Source organism: Tachyglossus aculeatus, chromosome 7, assembly GCF_015852505.1.
Source record: "Tachyglossus aculeatus isolate mTacAcu1 chromosome 7, mTacAcu1.pri, whole genome shotgun sequence".
Classification (NCBI taxonomy): domain Eukaryota; kingdom Metazoa; phylum Chordata; class Mammalia; order Monotremata; family Tachyglossidae; genus Tachyglossus; species Tachyglossus aculeatus.
Genome location: NC_052072.1, coordinates 41,987,971 through 42,007,892, shown reverse-complemented (window position 1 = coordinate 42,007,892; position 19,922 = coordinate 41,987,971). Strand labels below are relative to the sequence as shown.

Sequence of the window (19,922 nt, the reverse complement as noted above, 5' to 3'; positions counted from 1 at the left end):
TGCCGCAAGTGAGCTGGCATGTGAGGGTGGGAGATGGATCTGAAAGCTATTTAAAGACAAATGAGCTCTAGCAGCTTGGGTCAAGATTCTGACTGACATTACTGTTTTCAAGATACTTTAGAAAAACCTGGACATACTCAAACAGTGAGAGTGTTTGTGCCAGACAGAAAGGTCAAATGTGATAAGGATGTAGACAAACAAGAAAAAGGTTGTCTCTGCCTGATACAGGATTTTCAGTGGGGACATTCAAACAAGGATAAGAATGCTCATGTGGGACAAAAAATGCTAATTTTACATAAACTTGGTAGAGTGAAGCAAAGCTATATAGTTGAGCTATTGTGACTGGTCATGTTAAGTATTTTGAAGTTAAAGGGGTGTTATGTTGTCAGACTCCATCTGTGACCATATCATAGCAAGGCCTTGCCTACAAAAAAGCTTCAGAAGAGTTTAACAGAATAATTATTTTACATATAGAGAGGCAGCATGGCTCAGTGGAAAGAGCATGGGCTTTAGAGTTAGAGTTCATGGGTTCAAATCTGAGCTCCGACAATTGTCAGCTGTGTGGCTTTGGGCAAGTCACTTAACTTCTCTGTACCTCAGTTCCCTCATCTGTAAAATGTGGATTAAGACTGTGAGCCCCCTGTGGGACAACCTGATCACCTTGTAATCCCCCCAGCGCTTAGAACAGTGCTTTGCACATAGTAAGCGCTTAATAAATGCTATTATTATTATTATATTCAAGTAAGCTTCTTCAAACAGGACATCCAACTACCCAGAATTTAACAAAATCCCTGAACCTCAGGTTCCAAGACCTCCTTCCAAGCCACGGAACCAGAAAATACGGGTTCAGCAATGCGGATGGGTCGCCCACCAAAATGAGGCTAATACCGAGAGAGGAATATGCCCTATGTTTCACTGAATACAAGTAGTCTGTTATTTGTGAACAGCATTACTGAAATCTGTTTTGCAGTGGAATCTAAAAACTTCAAAGAAATGGGAGAAAGGTTATTAAGCTTGTATTTTTAAAGTTTGTTTTCTTGTCCATAGTCTGTGTGTGTGTGTGTGTGTGAGTGTGTTTTGATTTAGTTCATGCAGGTTTTTACCCAAAATCTCTTTCATCATACTGTTCGAAAATTAGAGCATTTAAATTCTGTGGTTCAATGAGAGCCAATTTAAATATACTCTAAAGCCTTTTCCAAAATACACCCTGGAAAAGCAATATTTTTATTTATTTGGGAAACCAGGAGTGTAAATTGTAAATGTTTTCCTTCCTTTTCCTTGAACCTGTTCGGGCTTAAAAAGTGAGAGAAGAAAAGAGCAACGGTGAGTAGTTTTGGCTAGACCTAGGTTCCCCAGGGCCAGCTGATCTCAGGAGGGTCCCAGCTTGTCTTCACAGTAGTGGAACATGCCCAAAGATGTTGCTCTTCCTTCTGCCCACCTCTCTGCCCCTTCAATTGCCCAGACCTATGGGGCTAGAGGCCAAAGTTGCTGAATTATCCTTATGAGTGGGATCGATTGTCTACCTTGTGGAGTGCAGGGAAGTGTCTTCTGTCTCAATTCTGAGCCTGATTTGGTTGGAGCTAAGAATCTTTTCGCTGGGGAGAGCCTGAGAGATATATTTTGCCACAGATATCCAGATGGCTGAGGCCAAAGCGTTTTATGGGGGGGAGCTTAGTTTATGCAGATTATTCGTTAGTGTAGACCCACCCAGCTGTAAAGGAATCAATTACCCAAGGATCAAGAGATAACTATTCCATGCTCTGAAATAGATGAATGGATAAAAGACAAATAGGCCAATGAAACTGCTATTTAATGAGCCACTGAAAGCACACGGGTTATGCAGAAAAATTTGCAGTTTACACATAGCACAGCCAACAATTGCAATATTATTTTCCCATAAAAACAGGAATCTTTAATAAAACTACACTTCATTATGCAGAGATTCTAAACTGTAAAATGATTCTGGAGACATGTCCAGAATGGTGAAAAGAAAAGCAAAATCCCCAGTAGCAATAACATGAATTATTTCAGTGTGCCCAATCTCTCCTCCCACCCCAGCATGGCTTAGTGGAAAGAGCCTGGACTTGGGAGTCAGAGGACATGGGTTCTAATCCAGGCTCCACCACTTGTCTGCATGTCACTTCAGTTCTCTGGGCCTCAGTTACCTCATCTGTAAAATGGGGATTAAGACTGTGAGCCCTATGTGGGACAAGCTGATTACCTTGTATCTACCCCAGTACTTAGAACAGTGCTTGGAACATAGTAAGCACTTAACAAATACCATTATTATTATTAATATTATTATAATTAATGGGAGGAGGGAATGAGGTGGTGGGAACACTATGGAGAAGCTTCTCTATTTCTTTCTCTGCTTTTATACAAGAAGGCAGGGATGAGTTGGTAAAGACATTCAGTCAATCTTATTTATTTATTTATTTATTTTAGAGAAAGAAAAACAGCATGGCCTAATTGATAGAGCATGGGCCTGGGAGTCAGAAGGACCCCTAATAATAATAACAATAATAATAATGGCATTTGTTAAGTGCTTACTATGTGCAAAGCACTGTTCTAAGCATTGGAGAGGATACAAGGTAATCAGGTTGTCCCATGTGGGGCTCACAGTCTTAATCCCCATTTTACAGATGAGGTAACTGAGGCACAGAGAAGTTAAGTGACTTGCCCAAGGTCACACAGCTGACAATTGGCATAGTCAGGATTTGAACCCATGACCTCTGACTCCCAAGCCCATGCTCTTTCCACTGAGCCATGCTGCTTCTCTGTAGTAGTGATGCCCTACTATACATCTTGAGAAGGTAGCTCTCTCAGGAAATATTGACAGACATGAGGTGAGGATGAGTCACTTGTGCTAAAAACAAACTCAGGACAGCATTGAATTTAAATAAGTCTCATGGTCAGTCTTCCCAGCCTCCAGATCAACAAACTGAAATGATCATTTATGAAGTTGGCACAATTTTAGAGCTCCCTTTGATGGTATGGAAGGAAGCAGCATGGCCTAGTCGACAGAGTACGGTCCTGGGAGTCAGAAGGTCACGGGTCTAATCCCGGCTCTGCACTTGTCTGTTGTGTGACCTTTGGCAAGTCACTTAACTTCTCAGTGCTTCGGTTCCCTCAAGTGTAAAATAGGGATGAAGACATTGATCCCTGCATGGGACAGGGACTTTGTCCAACCCAATTATCTTACATCTACCTCAGTGCTTAAAACAATGCCTGACACACAGAAAGCACTTAACAAATACCATAAAAAAGAATTGAGGACTTTTTGCAGAGCACTATACTAAGCACTTGGGAGAATGCTAATTTCAACAGAATTAGTAGACATATTCCCTGCCTGTAACGAGCTTACAGTCTTTTCTACCTGCCCAGAGGAACAGTGCTACACTTGGTCACTGCACAAGAGTATTTGCAGAACTCCAGATTGAGGAGAGAAGGGTCCCAAGCCTGGCAGGAAAATCTGAGGTTAGTTAGTTAGGGTACTGAGTGAGGTCTTACTCTATGCCAACCACAGCGTTTAGAACTGGAGCAGATACAAGATAGTCATATTAGACACAGTCCCTGGGCTCCTGGGCTAAAGGAGATTTTGTCCTAATTTTCACCAGTTCTGGTTCTCCCTAACTCCCACTAGTTTCTCTATGTTTTCAGCAACTACAGCAACATTTGTTCAGCTTCTGCTGGGTAGGAGCAAGTTGGCAGATGCCTAGGGATTCTCTGGAATCTGTCAAGCACTAATCCAAGTGCTTAGTACAGTGCTCTACACACAGTAAGCGCTCAATAAATATGATTGAATGAATGAAAGCACAAATCTGGAAATTTCCAGGGAATCTTAGTGGAGACAGAGGAAAGTGTGTCACCTTTCTGGGAAGGGAGACTTGTACTCTCCTGAACCTAAAAGGAGATTTGACCTAAATAAATTGCAGGGGTTTTTTCCTTTTAAAAGATTATTAACTCCCCTGAGCATCTTTGTTAATTGTAATCTAAATGGCAACACTCTGATTTCTGATTCAGAAAGAGACCAGGCAAGGAAGTAGGCTGCTCAGTAGTAGAGTTTAAACTAAGCAATAAAACAGAGTGGAGTCAACGTAAAAAACCCCTGTGTGGAGAACATATCTTTTCCTTCCAGTTTGATTTTTCACACAGCTAATATTCAGCCAGCTGTGCAGAACTCTAAAGACCTTTGGGAGGAAGGCAAGGAGAATTTGAGAATTGCCAGGGCAATAATTCATCATCATGAAGCTCCCTTGCACCCAGACAGAAAGGATTCCATATCCATGAAGAGTATCATATTATAAGATTTTGAAAAAGTTAGCGAGTTAAAGAATGAAATATCCTCTCCTTACCTTTGAATATTTTAAATAGTCTATTCCCTTTTTCTGTCATCCACTCTAAATGGAGCAAGAGCACAAACTTTAAAAGCGTTTTGGGGATTGCCAGGAACACACAGGCTAAACTTTTGAATATGCTTTATCCTTCTGGCATTTTCTCATCCTCTTATTGAGTGCTTGCTGTGTGCAGAGCACTGTACTAAATTCTTGAGAAAGTACAATAAAAGAGTTGGTAGACACCATCCCTGCCCACATGAGAAGCAGTAAGGTCTAATAGATAGAGAACATGAGGCTGGGAGTCAAAAGGACCTGGGTTCTAATTCCGATTCTGCCATTTGACTTCTATGTGATCTTGAGCAAGTTTCTTAACTTCTCTGTGCCTCGATTACCTCATCTGTAAATTGGAGATTACAACTGTGAGCACTGTGTGAGACATGGACACTGTACAACCTGATTAGCTTGTATCTACCCCAGTGGTTAGTACAGTGCCTGGTGCATGGTAAGCACATAACAAATACCATTTAAAACCAAAAAGGAATCCACTGAGGGAGACTTCTCTACTCCCTTTCCTTAAGCACTAGAATACTTCACAATATAGTTATCCAGGCCAGTGAAACACTTCTAGAATTAAACTTATTTTAGGAATTAGATTAAACACCATATATCCCAGGTGCTTCCCTCACAGGCATCAGAGAAGAGGTTAGAAGGCTTTGGAAAATGTAAGATATATTAAACCTAGACACTTTCAAACTCTTGACTATTTCACTGAAATTTCTTTTCACTTTTCTAGGTAGCATAGCTGCAAGACCAAGTTGGACAGAGTAATTTTCTCATATTTTTTCTCCTAACAAGTCAGCATGAGCTGTCTTGCAAGGGTTCCTACATTAATCTTCCAGTCCTGGGACAACAGCAACGATGTCCCTCACTGATTCGAGGAGCGGAAATCATTGGAAAGTGAAATATGGAATTATTTTCATCCCTGCAAGAAGCTTACCTTTTGGGGAACACTCAAGAAAGGCAGTAGGCATAGTTGATTCTATGGCTCCACAGCCCAATAAATCAATCAGTTGTACTTACTGAGCACCTATTGTTTGCAGAGCCTTGTACTAAGCACTCAGGTGTGTACAATACAGCAATATCACAGACACATTCCTAATCAATGGTATTTATTGAGCACTGACTGTGCTCAGAGTAACAGCCTAAGCACTTGGAAGAGTACAATATGAGTTGGTAGATATGATCCCTGCCCTCAAGGAGTTTACAATCTATCAATCAATCAGTAGTATTTACTGAGCACTTTTTGTGTCCTGAGAACTGTCCTAAGCACTTGGGAAAGTACAATACAACAGATTTGGTAGACGTGAACCCTCCCCTCAAGCAGTTAATGGTCTGTAGAGAGGGACAGACATTAAAATAGATTAGGGGTAGGGGAAAATAGTAGACTGTAAGTGTAATTACATAAATTTTGTGGGGCTGAGATGAGTATCAAGGTACTTAAGGAGTACTCAACCAACTGCATAAGGGATGGTGGATAGAGGAAATGAAAGGCTTTGTCTGGAAATGCCTCTTTGAGGAGTTGTGACTTCAAGAAGGGTTTTGAAAGTGGGGAAAGGGAGTTCCAGGGCCAAGGGATAAAGTGAACAAGTAGTTGGTGATGGGCTAGATGAGATCGAGGAGTGGAGAATATGTTTGTATTAGAGTGGATTGTGTAGATTGGGCTGTAGTAGGAAATCAGCAGGGTAAGGCAGGAGGAACAGAGCTGATTGAGTGCTTTATGGCCAGTGGTAAGGAGCACCTGTTTTAAATGGAAGTGAGTGGGCAGATGGGTGGATTGGCGGCCACTGGAGTTTTGAGAATTGGAAGGATATGGACTAACAGGTTTTTCAGAAAAGGAAAGCAGTATGACCTAATGGAAAGAGCAGAGGCCTGGAGGTCAGAGGACGAGAGTTCTAATTCTGGCTCTACCACCTGTTGTGTGTCCTTGGGGAACTTACTTAACTTTTCGGTGCCTCAGTTCCCTCATCTGTAAATGGGGATTGAATCATATTTCCTCCTACTTAGACTGTGAGTCCAAAGGGGACAGGCACTGTGTCCAACCTCTTCAATCTTGTACCTACCCCAGCGCTTATTACTGTGATTGGCATATCATCATCATCAGTGGTACTTATTGAGCACATACTAGATGCAGAAACATAGTCAACACTGAATGAATACCATAGAAAGGTGATCCAGGCAGCAGAGTGCAGTACGTATGGGTGAGGGGAGAAGCAGGATGCAAGGAGGTCAGCAAGAAGGCTCATGCAGTAGTCAAGGCAAGAAATGATGCATGCTTGAATCTCCCTCTTGAAATTCCATCTCATTAACATCAGTTCTCTTCCCTGACCCTTCCTAGCCTCTGCACCCCTTCAGGCAGTGGGAAATTACAGGTCCTTGGGTCTTCATCCCTACATTGATTCTCAGGATATTACCTTCCAAAGGAGCAATACTTCTCTGAAAAACAGTTTCTCCAGACTCAGAATGGAACTCTAAATCTTACGGAAGTGTTTGCTGTTCATTTTTAAGAAGTTTATGCCAAAGAAGGCTTTGTATGTTTGAAGACTTAAAAAATGCAAAATTACTTTCTGTGATGATCTGTAGTAAACAGAAGTGAATTGTAATGATTTTCAGGAGGCTAATGAGCTTGCCAAACCAAGGGTCACACTTAGTGGTAACAAATAGCATATTTAGCAGTTAATGTGGAGTGATAACCAGCTGGAAAGAACTTCTGAACTTTGAAGAACATCTTCTGGTGTTGCTTTCATGTCTCTAAATGTCACAAACCCAAATTTGTCTTAATCCCTATCTTGTGCTTTTAACTCAGGGCCCAGAGGAGAGCCAGCTTTCAAAAAGCATTTAATCATTGTAAGCAATAACAAAGACAGCTTTTAAATATGCAGATTCTTCATTCCTATCTTCATTGATTATTCCTCAGTGCTACTATTTCACACCTGGGGAAACTGAGGTAGAGAGTGGTAAAATGCTTTTTTTCAAAGCTTTGATTCAGTGCTTTTCACTATCCCTGCTGTACTTCTTCTGCCTTTGAACATTCACCTGAAACAGCTGCTAGGTGAGCATATACCTGGAGCGATCAATAACAGGAACAGGCATCATTCCCTCTGATTCTCTCCTTAGGGCATCAGCACCTGTAGAAGAATTAAAACTTTTTGCAGGAATTCATAGGTCCTGAACCATGTAGCTAGTTAATAGTCCAACTGAATAATAATAATAATAATGATAGTGTTTTTTGTTAAGCACTTACTCCAGGCTAGGTATTAGTGCTACCAGTGGTGTAGATGTAATACAAAAAGATCAGACATAGAGCTTGTTCAACAGTGGGGCTCATAGTCAAAAGGATAGAGAAAACAGATACTTAATTCCCATTTTATAGATGAGGAAACTGATGCACAGAGGAGTTAAGTGCTTTGCCCAAGGTCGCACACAGGCAAGAGGCAGGGCTGGAATTAAAACCCAGTTCTCTAAAATTTTAGAGCTGCATTGGTCATTTTTGCAGATCTATTTTTTTTCCAAAAACATGGATTTAAAATGATAATAACAACAATTATAATAACGATAATAATTGTGGTATTTGTTAAGCATTTTATTATGTGCCAGGCACTGTACTAAGCATTAGAATGGATATGAGTAAATCGGGTTGGACACAGTCCCTGTCCCACATGGGAATCACAATCTTAACCCCCCTTTTACAGATAACGTAACTGAAGCCCAGAGAAGTGAAGTTACTCGTCCAAGGTCACGTAACAGACAAGCAGTGGAACCAGAATTAGAACTCAGGTCCTCTGGCTCCCAGGCCCATGCTCCATCCAGTAGGCCACACTTTAATAGAAATTCATCATGAACAAACGCAGAAGGATTCAACTATTCCTTTTTGAATTTGAAAAGAAAATATTTTTTTCAAACTACTGGAATTTTCCCCGCCCCTACTTTGTTCAGAATTAATCTAGAATAGAATACTGCATTAAGCAGCAAGTGATGTGGACAAAATGCTCAAATCTCTCACTGTCAGTTGCTTAAGTGAAGATTCATGATGTGCTAAGTTTACTTGGCAGGGCAAACAATGACAGAGCCTGGTAGGATATGCACAGTGGAGCTGAAAGCAATTAAGCCAAGCTTGTTCTCAAACCCACTGGTAATAACCAATTTTACTGCTTTTTTAAACTTAATTAAATGTCATATTGAAGTTTTTATCAACATTTTCCCCCCACTTACATTTTTCTCTTTCTTCTAACTTTTGATCCTCTAGAGTATTTTCCAAGTTGAAGAATTAAATATTATCACATTTCCCAACATTAAATGTTTCTGGATAAGACTGGTCAGTTTCAGTGGTTCTCATTCATTCATTCAATCGAATTTATTGAGTGCTTACTGTATGCAGAGCACTATACTAAGTGCTTGGAAAGTACAATACAGCTTAAAGGAGGTTGATAACTTCTTTTCTGTGCTAAACCTAGTGTACTCCAATTTGGTAAGACAAATTATCTTTGGTACTATTTTCCTCTCCCAAGTCCAACTCACCCTGCACTGATGTGGTGGGGTAGGAGGATGGCAGTGGGTGGGATTGGTGAAAAAGTCAGAAAGACTTTTGTCTGCAGGGGCCATGTCATCATTAGCAAAGGTGTAAGATCAAAGAAACATTTAGGCCATCTTGCAGAGTGAACAGACTCAATGGGAAATCTGAAAATAACTGCCTAATGTGGATGCTGGCAGTATGGCACAGTGGAAAGAGCATGGGAGTCAGAGGTCATGGGTTCTAATTCCAACTTTGCCACTTGCCTGTTGTGTGACCTAGGGCAAGTCACTTCACTTTTCTGAGCCTCAGTTTCCTCATCTGTAAAATGGGGATTAAGACTGTGAGCCCCACATGGGACAACCTGATCACCTTGTATCCCCCCAGTGCTTAGAACAGTGCTTCGCACATAGTAAGGGCTTAACAAATGTCATCATTATTATGGTAGCTAGCGAGGCGGCTAGCTTGCCTGTCTGTGACACTAAGGCCCTGCGTTGACCCTATGTTGTGGTCACTTTGGCCATGAATGGGTTTTTTTATGAGAAATCTTTCAGTGCCATCAAAGAAAGATGTGAAAGAGTTTACAGCCCCTTCTAGACTGTAAACACGTTGTGGGCAGGGAATGTGTCTGTTTATTGTTATATTGTACTCTCCCAAGCTTTGCACACAATAAATATGATTGAATGAATGACTGAACAGAATGCATCCATACCTGCCTACTTACTTTTTGTACCCCTTGTCTAGAGGAGATATGACTGGCAGGGAGGAGAGGGTGTGGGTGGTGCTGTGTAGACCACTAGCACTATAACCAATTTTTGCTGAGGTTCTCAATACTGCAGCCTTCATGACCTCACTGAGGCCCCTCTGTCATTTACAATGAGAGATTCCATCATCATCATCATCATCATCATCATCATCCCTTCTACGTTGTCTATGCATTTGGATCTATGACCTCTGGACATTTAATATTCACCCCACTGTCAATCCCACAACACTTATTTAGATATCTTTAAATTATACATTCTAAGTTATTTATTTCTCCCGTCTCACAAGCCCGCAACCTTGGTGTCATCCTCGACTCCGCTCTCTCATTCACCCCTCACATCCAAGCCGTCACCAAAACCTGCCGGTCTCAGCTCCGCAACATTGCCAAGATCCACCCTTTCCTCTCCATCCGAACTGCTACCCTGCTCATTCAAGCTCTCATCCTAACCCGTCTGGACTACTGCATCAGCCTTCTCTCTGATCTCCCATCCTCGTGTCTCTTTCCACTTCAATCCATACTTCATGCTGCTGCCCGGATTATCTTTGTCCAGAAACGCTCTGGGCATATCACTCCCCTCCTCAAAAACCTCCAGTGGCTACCAATCAATCTGCGCATCAGGCAGAAACTCCTCACCCTGGGCTTCAAGGCTCTCCATCACCTCGCCCCCTCCTACCTCACCTCCCTTCTCTCCTTCTACAGCCCAGCCCACACCCTCCACTCCTCCACCACTAATCTCCTCACCGTACCTCGTTCTCGCCCGTCCCGCCATCGACCCCCAGCCCACGTCATCCCCCGGGCCTGGAATGCCCTCCCTCTGCCCATCTGCCAAGCTAGCTCTCTTCCTCCCTTCAAGGCCCGGCTGAGAGCTCACCTCCTCCAGGAGGCCTTCCCAGACTGAGCCCCTTCCTTCCTCTCCCCTTCGTCCCCCCCTCCGTCCCCCTATCTTACCTCCTTCCCTTCCCCACAGCACCTGTATATACGTATATATGTTTGTACATATTTATTACTCTATTTATTTTACTTGTACACATCTATTCTATTTAGTTTGTTTTGTTAGTATGTTTGGTTTTATTCTCTGTCTCCCCCTTTTAGACTGTGAGCCCAATGTTGGGTAGGGACTGTCTCTATATGTTGCCAATTTGTACTTCCCAAGTGCTTAGTACAGTGCTCTGCACATAGTAAGCGCTCAATAAATATGATTGATTGATTGATTGATTATTTACAGTAATGTCTGTCTCTCCCTCTAGATTGTAAGCTTGTTGTATGCAAGGAACTTGTCGGCCAAGTGTGTTTTATTTCACTCCCCCGAGCACTCAGTATGGTGTTCTAAACATAGTAAGCATTCAATAAATAGCATTGATTGATTTATTGATTAATCATCATCATTATCAGTCTCTTACATCTCTATTCCACTTTGGTGTTTCCTTGTAGGTAGAGACTGCCATTTTGGGTTCTGAAGCTTAGAACTGTTTGGGATTGAGATAAAACTATTCACATAGAGCTGGAGTCAGGCTGCTCCTCCAGGTCAGCTGAGAATGTGAAGGGCAATAACTGTTTATCCCCAGAGAAGAACTATTTGTTATTGGGTTCATGACGGGTCCATTTCCTCATCAATCTGTCAGTCAATCAATGGTATTTATTAAGCACTTCATACAGAGAGTTGTACCAAACCCCCGGGAAAGTACAATCAACAGAGTTGGTAGATGCAATTCCTGCCCACTAGGAGTTTACAGTCTTCACTGGGAGGGAAATGTTAAACTAGATTGAGGATAAGGGATATAGTCCCCTTTCAGGGTCGCACCAGGAGAATTTCCAGTACTCTACCAGTCTCGGCTATGGGAGGAAGAGTCAAGCAGAGAAATACCCATTCCATTCCTAGCTTGGGCAGTGGCTAGCGAGTGGAAGGCAGTCTGCTACAAGTCAAAACTCACCTGTGCTGGGAAGCAGTGGCATGAGAGAGAATTGAGCATGGAAGTAGGCAAGGTAAACCACAGCCAGATTTTTACCAAGAAAACTCTCTGGATACACTACCAGAACAATTGCTGATGGAGGTGGGATGTTCTGGGAGAGATGTGTCCATGGCGTCGCTATGGATCAGAGACTACTTGACAGCATATGACAATATGATCGATTGAATGAATGAATGAAGACAAGAGGATGTAGTAGAGCAGACCATGAATCTTCACTCAAACTAAAGAACGATTTTGTAGATCCCCCAGAAAAGGCATATTCAGTATTCAGTAGCTACCCATCTCACCGGAGCTTTAAAAATATTTTGCTAATAGACTCAAACCCCCAGAAAACTGTTCTAAAGCAAATGTCCCACCAACCCTCTAATGATAAAATGTGTCCCTTCTCTGCTTTAATATTTTTTCCCTTTGAGTATGGCACTAGTTTTCTGCCACTCTCTCTCCCTTCGTTACATTCCTCTGGAAATTTGGCAGCACTTCCTCGACAGGCATTTCAGAAAACCTCTACTTGAAGCAACTAGAAACATTGCACATGTTCAATTTCTTCTCTGTAGTGCCAAGATTGCACTTTCAAAACTGTACTGGTTCCAGTGCTGGCAGATTAGCTACTACTACTCAGCTGGGTTGGGCTATCCCACAAAAATCAAAATGAAAAATGAATCACTTGGATTTAGGAAAGTAATAATAATAAAAAATAATAATAGTGGTATTTGTTAAGTTTTTACTATATGTCAAGCACTGTTCTAAGTGCTGGGGTAGATACAAGTCTATCAGGTTGGACATCGTCCCTCTCCCAAATAGGGCTCAGAGTCTAAGTAGGAGGGAGAACAGGCACTGAAGCCTCATTTTACATTCTAGGAAACTGAGGCATGTAGAAGTGAAATGACTTTCCCAAGGTCACTCAGCAGGCAAGTGGTAGAGCGGGGATTAGAATGCAGGCCCTCTGACTCTCAGGCTTGTGCTGTTTCTGCTATGTCATGTAACTTTCCCAAGTACTGCTACAAGGAGAAGGTGAACTAGAATAGCAAAGTGAGTGCTTGGGGTGATGTCTGAGTCACAGTGTTGGATAGCACTGGAAGGAGGAAAGGGGGAACATTTGAGGACATTTCTAAAGTGGAAACCATGAATGACCACCACGTTTTCAAAGTCAGCAGCTACTTTAGCTGCCTCATCACTTCTGTTCCTTCTAGGTAGGCAGCACTGTTTGCAGTAGCTAAGTAGGGAAGGGAAGCTGGGGTGAGAGTAAATAACATATCGGGGTTAGCAGTAGAAGAATGTGAGGGGGACCCTGTGAGGGAGTGGAAGGTCTCCCACTTTTGCCCCAGGCCCTGTACTGTCCTTGATCTGACTGCAGAAGGAAACGAGGGACAGTAGCATATTCCGTAACTAGTGATTTTGTTACCATAATTCCAACTGAGAGATCCAAGAACAATGACTATAAGAACCAAGGTTAATTGGAACTCACTACGGATTTGAAATTATTTTTAAAAGTCTTGGTTTTGTTTATTTTTACAGGAAATTTGAGCCATATGAATCTGATTTCTTTATTTTTTACTCAAAAATTGTCAGTTAGTAAGTGGTTTTAGCACCCAAGAAATTTTAATAGCCTTTTCATGAGCCTTTTTACACTTTCAACGGACAAAAGAGGAAGATGTCCTTTGCCAAAAGTTCAATAAGAAATGTCACAAAATGAATCTATTTAAAGTTCCACTTTATGTGACATCTCAGAAGCTCAAAGTTCTTAAGTGTTATTGGCTAGGCAAACTTCCTTCCCTACTAGCACATTTGAAAGTCAGCCTTTGAAAAATTCTTTTGGTTGAGCTCTCTATTCCAATTAATCATACTCCTGGGCACACATGAGACCTAACTAATCCTACTCATGTACGTAACCACAAACAATGTAGCTATTGAACAGTGAATGCCTTCACCTTTTTATACAGTACTTACTTTGGTACAGCTACCAAAGGAAAAGTACTTATAGCATTTCTTTAAGCAGCTTTGAAAAGTAAGAAATCAAGATGCTTCTTTGCCAATTGGAGAAAATAAACTTATTTAATATAAAATGCTTTCCATTCAGTATTAGTGTATGATCACATTTGCTGTGCAGGGCTGGCTTCAGACATTTGGCCACCCTGGGGCAGGAAAAAAATATCTTCCCCGTCTTTCATCACGTCATGATGACAAGCATGCAAGTCACTTGAAACCACTGAACCTAGAGCGTTTTTCCAGAGAGGCAGAGATCCAGACAGGCAGTGTCACCTAATGGATACAGAGCAGACCAATGAGTCAGAGAACTGCCGTGGGCATGTCACTTAACATCTCTATGCTTCAGTTTCCTCATCTGTAAAAATGGAGGTAAATATCTGTTTTCCATACTCATGAGGGAGCTTCATGTAAGCCTTATGAGGAACAGGGACTGTGTCTGATCTACTTATATCTCATTGTCTCCAGTGCTTGGCACACAGTAATCACATACACTAAGATTATGGCTTTCTCTGCCCACTCCAACCCTCCTACTCTGGAGCCATCGTTATCCTCTTCTAGGTGTCTGTACACATAGGTGCTGCCTTGGACTTGGGCTGGGTGATTTTTCATTTTTCAAATCTGCCGCTGCCACCTTCCAGCCCCCTCTGTCTAGTTGCTGTCCCTCTGAGGGTGGACTCTGACACAGTTGCCTCACTTGCTACACTCATCTACTACCAGCTTGGGCTCTTTGACCTTAGACTAAAGGCACATGAGTAAAGCAAACACATTTCTGGAAAAGCATTGTGATGCCCTACTAATACATCTTGAGAAGGTAGCTCTCTCAAGAAATGTGTGTTGACAAACATGAGGTGAGCATGAGTCATTTGTGCTAAACACAAACTCGGGACATCTTGGAACCTAGATAGGTCTCATAGTCTGTCCTCCCAGGCTCCAAATCAACAAACTGAAATGAGCATGTATGAAGTTGGCACAATTTCAGAGCTCCCTTTGATGTCATGGCAAGAAGCACTGTGTTCTAGTGGATAGAGCACAGGCCTGGGAGTCAGAAGGACCTGGGTTCTAATCCTGGTTCTGCCACTTGTCTGTTGTATGACCGTGAGCTAGTCATTTAACTTCTTTGTTCCTCAGTTTGCTCATCTGTAAAATGGGGATTAAGACTGTGAGTGCTATGTGGCACAGGGACTTTGTCCAACTCAAGTATCTACCCCAGCACATGGAGCAGTGACTGATACCTAGAACGTGCTTAATAAGTACTATTATTATTATTGCAGCTTTTTATAGCTGGGGTAACACAAGGGTAAGAATCACAAAAGGAGAAAATGGGGGAAATTTTCCCATTGAGGCTTCTAGTTCTACTACAACACACTCTCCTTGTTAAAATTCTTTAGAAGATAAGCTAGGCCAATAATGGTAATTGTAGTATTTGTTAAGGACTTAATATGTGCCCAATCACTGTACTAAGACTGTGGTAAATAAAAGATAATCAGGTCAGTCTTAGTCCACATACAGTCTCAAGACAATCTAAAGCAGTGCTTGTGGGCTGGGGGTTCTCTGAGGACAGCCAGAATTATTAATAGTGGACGCAGTCCATGGGCTTTGGCCAGGGTAGTTTAGTGTACTTTCCATACGTTACATACTTTAACTGAAGATGCGGTTTGAGAATTTAATATATCCAAGGAGTTACTGCTTGTTAAACTACTTTATTTTCTTTTTCTGAAGGACTCGTGGAATTGGGTTGCCATCTAGCACAATGCAAACCATTTGTGGTGGGAAAGAGAATGGAGAAAACACATTTTATTGTTTGTGTGAAGGATACCAGGAAAGACAAGCTAAAGTGAATTGATGGCTGCCAGGCCACAGCACATGGCAGACTAAGAGAAAACAATGAGGTCATGCAGAAGTATCTTATTTCTCCACAGTCAGTATCAGTTTTAAGAGATGATTGGCAAAACTCTCTACTATGAACAATCAGCAGTTCAGTCTGAAGTAGCACAGCCCTAAAGGAATCTCAGTGGCTGGAAAGAAGTAATGCACTTCCCTATGGACCTAATTTACCTATTCCTTTATGGACAGCTACCTTTTTCACGCACCTCTGTCCTTCCTCCTCCTCCTGAACTGAAGAACTGAGAAATAGACATCCAATATTAATTTTCTTGTTCCAGAAGATTCAGCAGCATCTTTTGACAACATCTTTGGTCCCTGAGAACCTCTATATAGTGACTGGGTAAGGGGCCAGACAATGTCCCTTCCCTTCTTTACTTGTACAATGTGGAAGTGTTGAGATTCTTAACACAGGATTCTAAGAAGTGGCTAATGTTGGGGGAAACCTTGAAAAACTCAGATTTGCTTCTGACACTCACAAATCACCCACAGAAGTCACAGTCACAGGAATTTAGATTTAACACGAAGAGTGAGCAAAATGGGGGGAAAAACATTAAATCCAAAAGTATCTGATCTCCCCTCTAGATTATAAACTCCTTTAGGGCAGGGATCATATCTACTAAAGTTATTAGTAGAATGCTCTGCCCAGAATAAGCATTAAATAAATAAGATTGATCAATTGCTCATGCTTTCTTGGGGATGAAGACATGTGTCTGGGCCTAAATGCCTGTAGTAAATTATTGGGGTGGCTCATAACACACAGCAAAATGGGAGCTTCTAAAATTCCATCCTAATATCCTTTCCTCCACATATGATTCATTCCAATTATGTAAACATTCCCCAATTATTTGTATTTGCCAACAAGTGAATGGGGCTGGGGCTATTCTGCAGCCTCACATGGATTTTGAGGTTGAATCCCTAGTCAACCACAAAGAAGGAAGAAAAAGAGAGTATCCCATTTTTGGCAGGTTGTTGGGAGGGTACCCAACATGGTAGAGACATTAGTGATGCAGAGGAGGGAGGGGAAGAGGTGAGGAAGAGAAGAAGAATAGGAGGAGAAGTAATAGAAGGAGGAGAAAGAACTGAATATTAACAAGTGATTACACTCAGGGAAGCTCTTGTGTCATTTTATATTTAGTAAAATTTTATACAACCCGCAGTCAAAATATGTTGGGTTTCTTTAGTTCTGAAAAGCTAGATACTAGGTCAATGGTTGAATGGAATATATATATATATATATATATATATATATACATATATATATATATATGTATATATATATATATATATATATATATATAACTACACATTACCCACTCACAGAGATATACCCAGCTCAGTGTACTTAAGGACAGACTGATTAACAGGTGTTTGGGAATAATAATTCTGGCTCTGACTTTGAGTTAGAGGAAGATTTGTATTACAGTATAGGTAACTTCTTCATATGGAAACCAAAGTTGCCATTATATGGACCTGGTTTGTGTAGTTGTTGTAAATGTCCCATAAAAATGACTGTAAAGAATTTTACAAATATAAAATTCTCTATAAAACTATAGTAACAGCCTTGGAAATAGTTATAAAAAAGGCCCACTCTCAAAAATCTTCACAACTCACAAAATTGTCACCAGTCCTTGCTCTTGCTTTGCCAAGAATTAATTACCCAAGGCACATTCTGGTCATGGGAACTACATAATTCTCTACCATACGTTTAGAGAGGAAAAATAGAATGATTTGTAATGCCTGTTTAAAAACATATTAGTAAATAACAATGTAGAACACACAGAGAAGCTCCTTCATGGGAAATTATGAATTTAAAATCAATTTAAGAATTTTAAAGGACTTTGGGCACTGTTCTTTCATCTCTGCCAATTTTCTAGACAACAACTACAGCACCAGTTCAATCCAGAGAAGCTTCAGGATTCCTCAAGAAGCCCCAGTCTGACTTTCACTGGTGGGCTCCAGGCCCAACCTCTCCAAAAACATCCATACTCCATGTTCTCAAAATTGAACAACTTCCAAGGATTCCTGAGGCACCTCTGATAGCTGGTGGCTCAATTTCATATTCTGGAATTTTGAACAGCCATCAATAAGGGGATGAGGGAGTTCCCCTTAGGAGTTTTCTCTGCTCCCGCCTAGGAATTCCCAGAGAAATGCATTAGAAGTGGCGGAAATGTGGTGGGTGGAGTGGGGGCAGAGAATGAAAGAGGAGCAGCATTGGTCTCTTTAATTCATTTAGGCTATAATCTTTCAAGACAGTGGTGGCTGTAGATGATAGACTAGAGAATGAGAGAGAGAGAGAGAGAGAGAGAGAGAGAGAGAGGGAGAGAGAGAGAGGGAGAGAGAGAGCATGGCTCAGAGGGTAACTGCATAAAAACCTAGCATCTATGAGTTCTCATCCTGCCTTCTTTTAACTCAGCTCCAATCAATTTTTCTTTCTGCTCTTCCTCCTCTCCCTCTCTCTCTCTCTCACATGCATACACACACACACACACACACACACACACACACACTCACACACCATCCCCATCACACCACACACACAAACACACACCTCCCTGAACCCCAGAGAGTGATGGGATCCAGTGGGACCAATATCCCCTTCCTGTGCTTATAGGAACACATCTAAAATTCAGACTGAACGTTAGTCAAATACAACTTTCAATATATTGCGGGACATAGAAATTTACCCTTCTTGGTGAGTAGGTACAGAAATATTGTGGGGAACGATAAACAATTACCGTGATTCAAACCAGAAACAGATGTCACATAGATGGAACTGAAGTTTATAAACCTTTTTACAGGGTAGAACACATTGCTATTTTAATGTAATCCCTGTGCCCAGTCCATTCCCTCAGGGGCTCCTTCTGACATACAGTTTAAGGAATACCAGTTTCTCCCCCCAGAAACCTGGAGTGCTGATTAGTGCCTGGTGTCCTTAACTGTCCTCCCCTTCATATCCAGGAGATAAGGCTCTTTGATATATCATTTAGGGATCTACCAGGGTGGCTCAGGCAGGTCCACCAACAGACAATGCAATCCAGTAACTTTCCACCAGGAGCTGGGCTAATAATGGAATGACATGCCAGATTACTGATACAGAAGCAGGCAGAACCTTTGGTTTGGCAGTACAGATCTTGATCCTCTCATAGGTTCCTGCAACAGCAGCAGAAACAGCAGCAGCAGCAGCAGCAGCAGCAATCAGCGGTCAGTCAATCATATTTACTGAGCACTGACTGTGTGCAGAGCACTGTACTGTCTCTGTCTCTCCCTTTTAGACTGTGAGCCCGTTGTTGGGCAGGGACTGTCTCTATATGTTGTCAACTGTACTTCCCAAGTGCTTAGTACAGTGCTCTGCACACAGTAAGTGCTCAATAAATATGATTGTTTGATTGATTGATACTAAGTGCTTGGGAGAATGCAGTACAGCAGTGAACAGACTCATTCCCTGCCCACCATGAGCTTATGGTATCCTTCAGGTGGCAATGTCTTGGGATCATAGTTACAATGTGAGAAGCAGTGTGGCCTAGTGGAATGAGCATAGGACAGGCAGCAGGAGACCATTTTTATGGTATTTATTAAGCACTTACTATGTGTCGAACACTGTTCTAAGTACTGGGATAGGTACAAGTTATTTAGATAGCACACACTCCCTGCCCTGCATGGGGCTCACAGACTAAGGTTAGAGGGAGAACTGGTATTGAAACCCCATTTTGCGAATGAGGAAGCTGACTTCCTCAGGTTAAGTTACTTTCCTAGGGTCACACACCAGGTAAGTGTCAGAGCTGATATACTTGAGCACCCTTATTGCTTCTATTGAATGCAATTTTACTTGGTATTATATTCTTTATTTTGCAACAGAGATAATGAGAACAGAGTTATTGGACTACTTTAAAATTTCACATACAATGAGAGGAGTGGAATCTAGGCTTCTAGGCTGGTTACAAGGCTCAATGTGTAACAATACAGCCAGAGCTTCCAAATTTCTGTTCCTCGATGAGGAAAGAGACTTTAGAAATCATTAGCCACTGTAGATTCTTTCTAGGTTTTCTCTAAAATAGCACCATTTAAAAGAATGGAAAAAAGGCATACTGTTTGATGTACAGTATGTTTGGGGTTTGGGAAAAATTTATAATGTGTTCTGTTCTCTGAGGCAAAATGTTTCCAAGAGGACATTTTCACAGTTTTCTTCCAAGAATCTGTATCCTGTTATACTTTGGAATATATGATCTCATGGTGTTTGTATTTGTATTCCTCACAAAACCTCTTTTATAGCATCAATGCATGTGTAGGTCCGTGGACATGCAATACACGAAGTACTCACTTGGTAAGGTCACTCAGCGGACATGCTGCTTCTTTCATGATTACGTCAACTCATTTTATAGTGGTAGAGGGGGTGGGAGGCAGTTTGAGAGCTA

The 19,922-nt window shown here is 41.6% G+C and overlaps 1 non-coding gene across 1 annotated transcript; it reads left to right on the top strand.

Annotated features, from left to right (window-relative positions):
- Positions 1 to 11,453: 11,453 nt before the first annotated feature.
- Positions 11,454 to 11,591, top strand: LOC119931057. Its single transcript, XR_005451925.1, has one exon. It is a non-coding gene; the product is annotated as a small nucleolar RNA SNORA7 (small nucleolar RNA).
- The last annotated feature ends 8,331 nt before the right edge of the window (positions 11,592 to 19,922 follow it).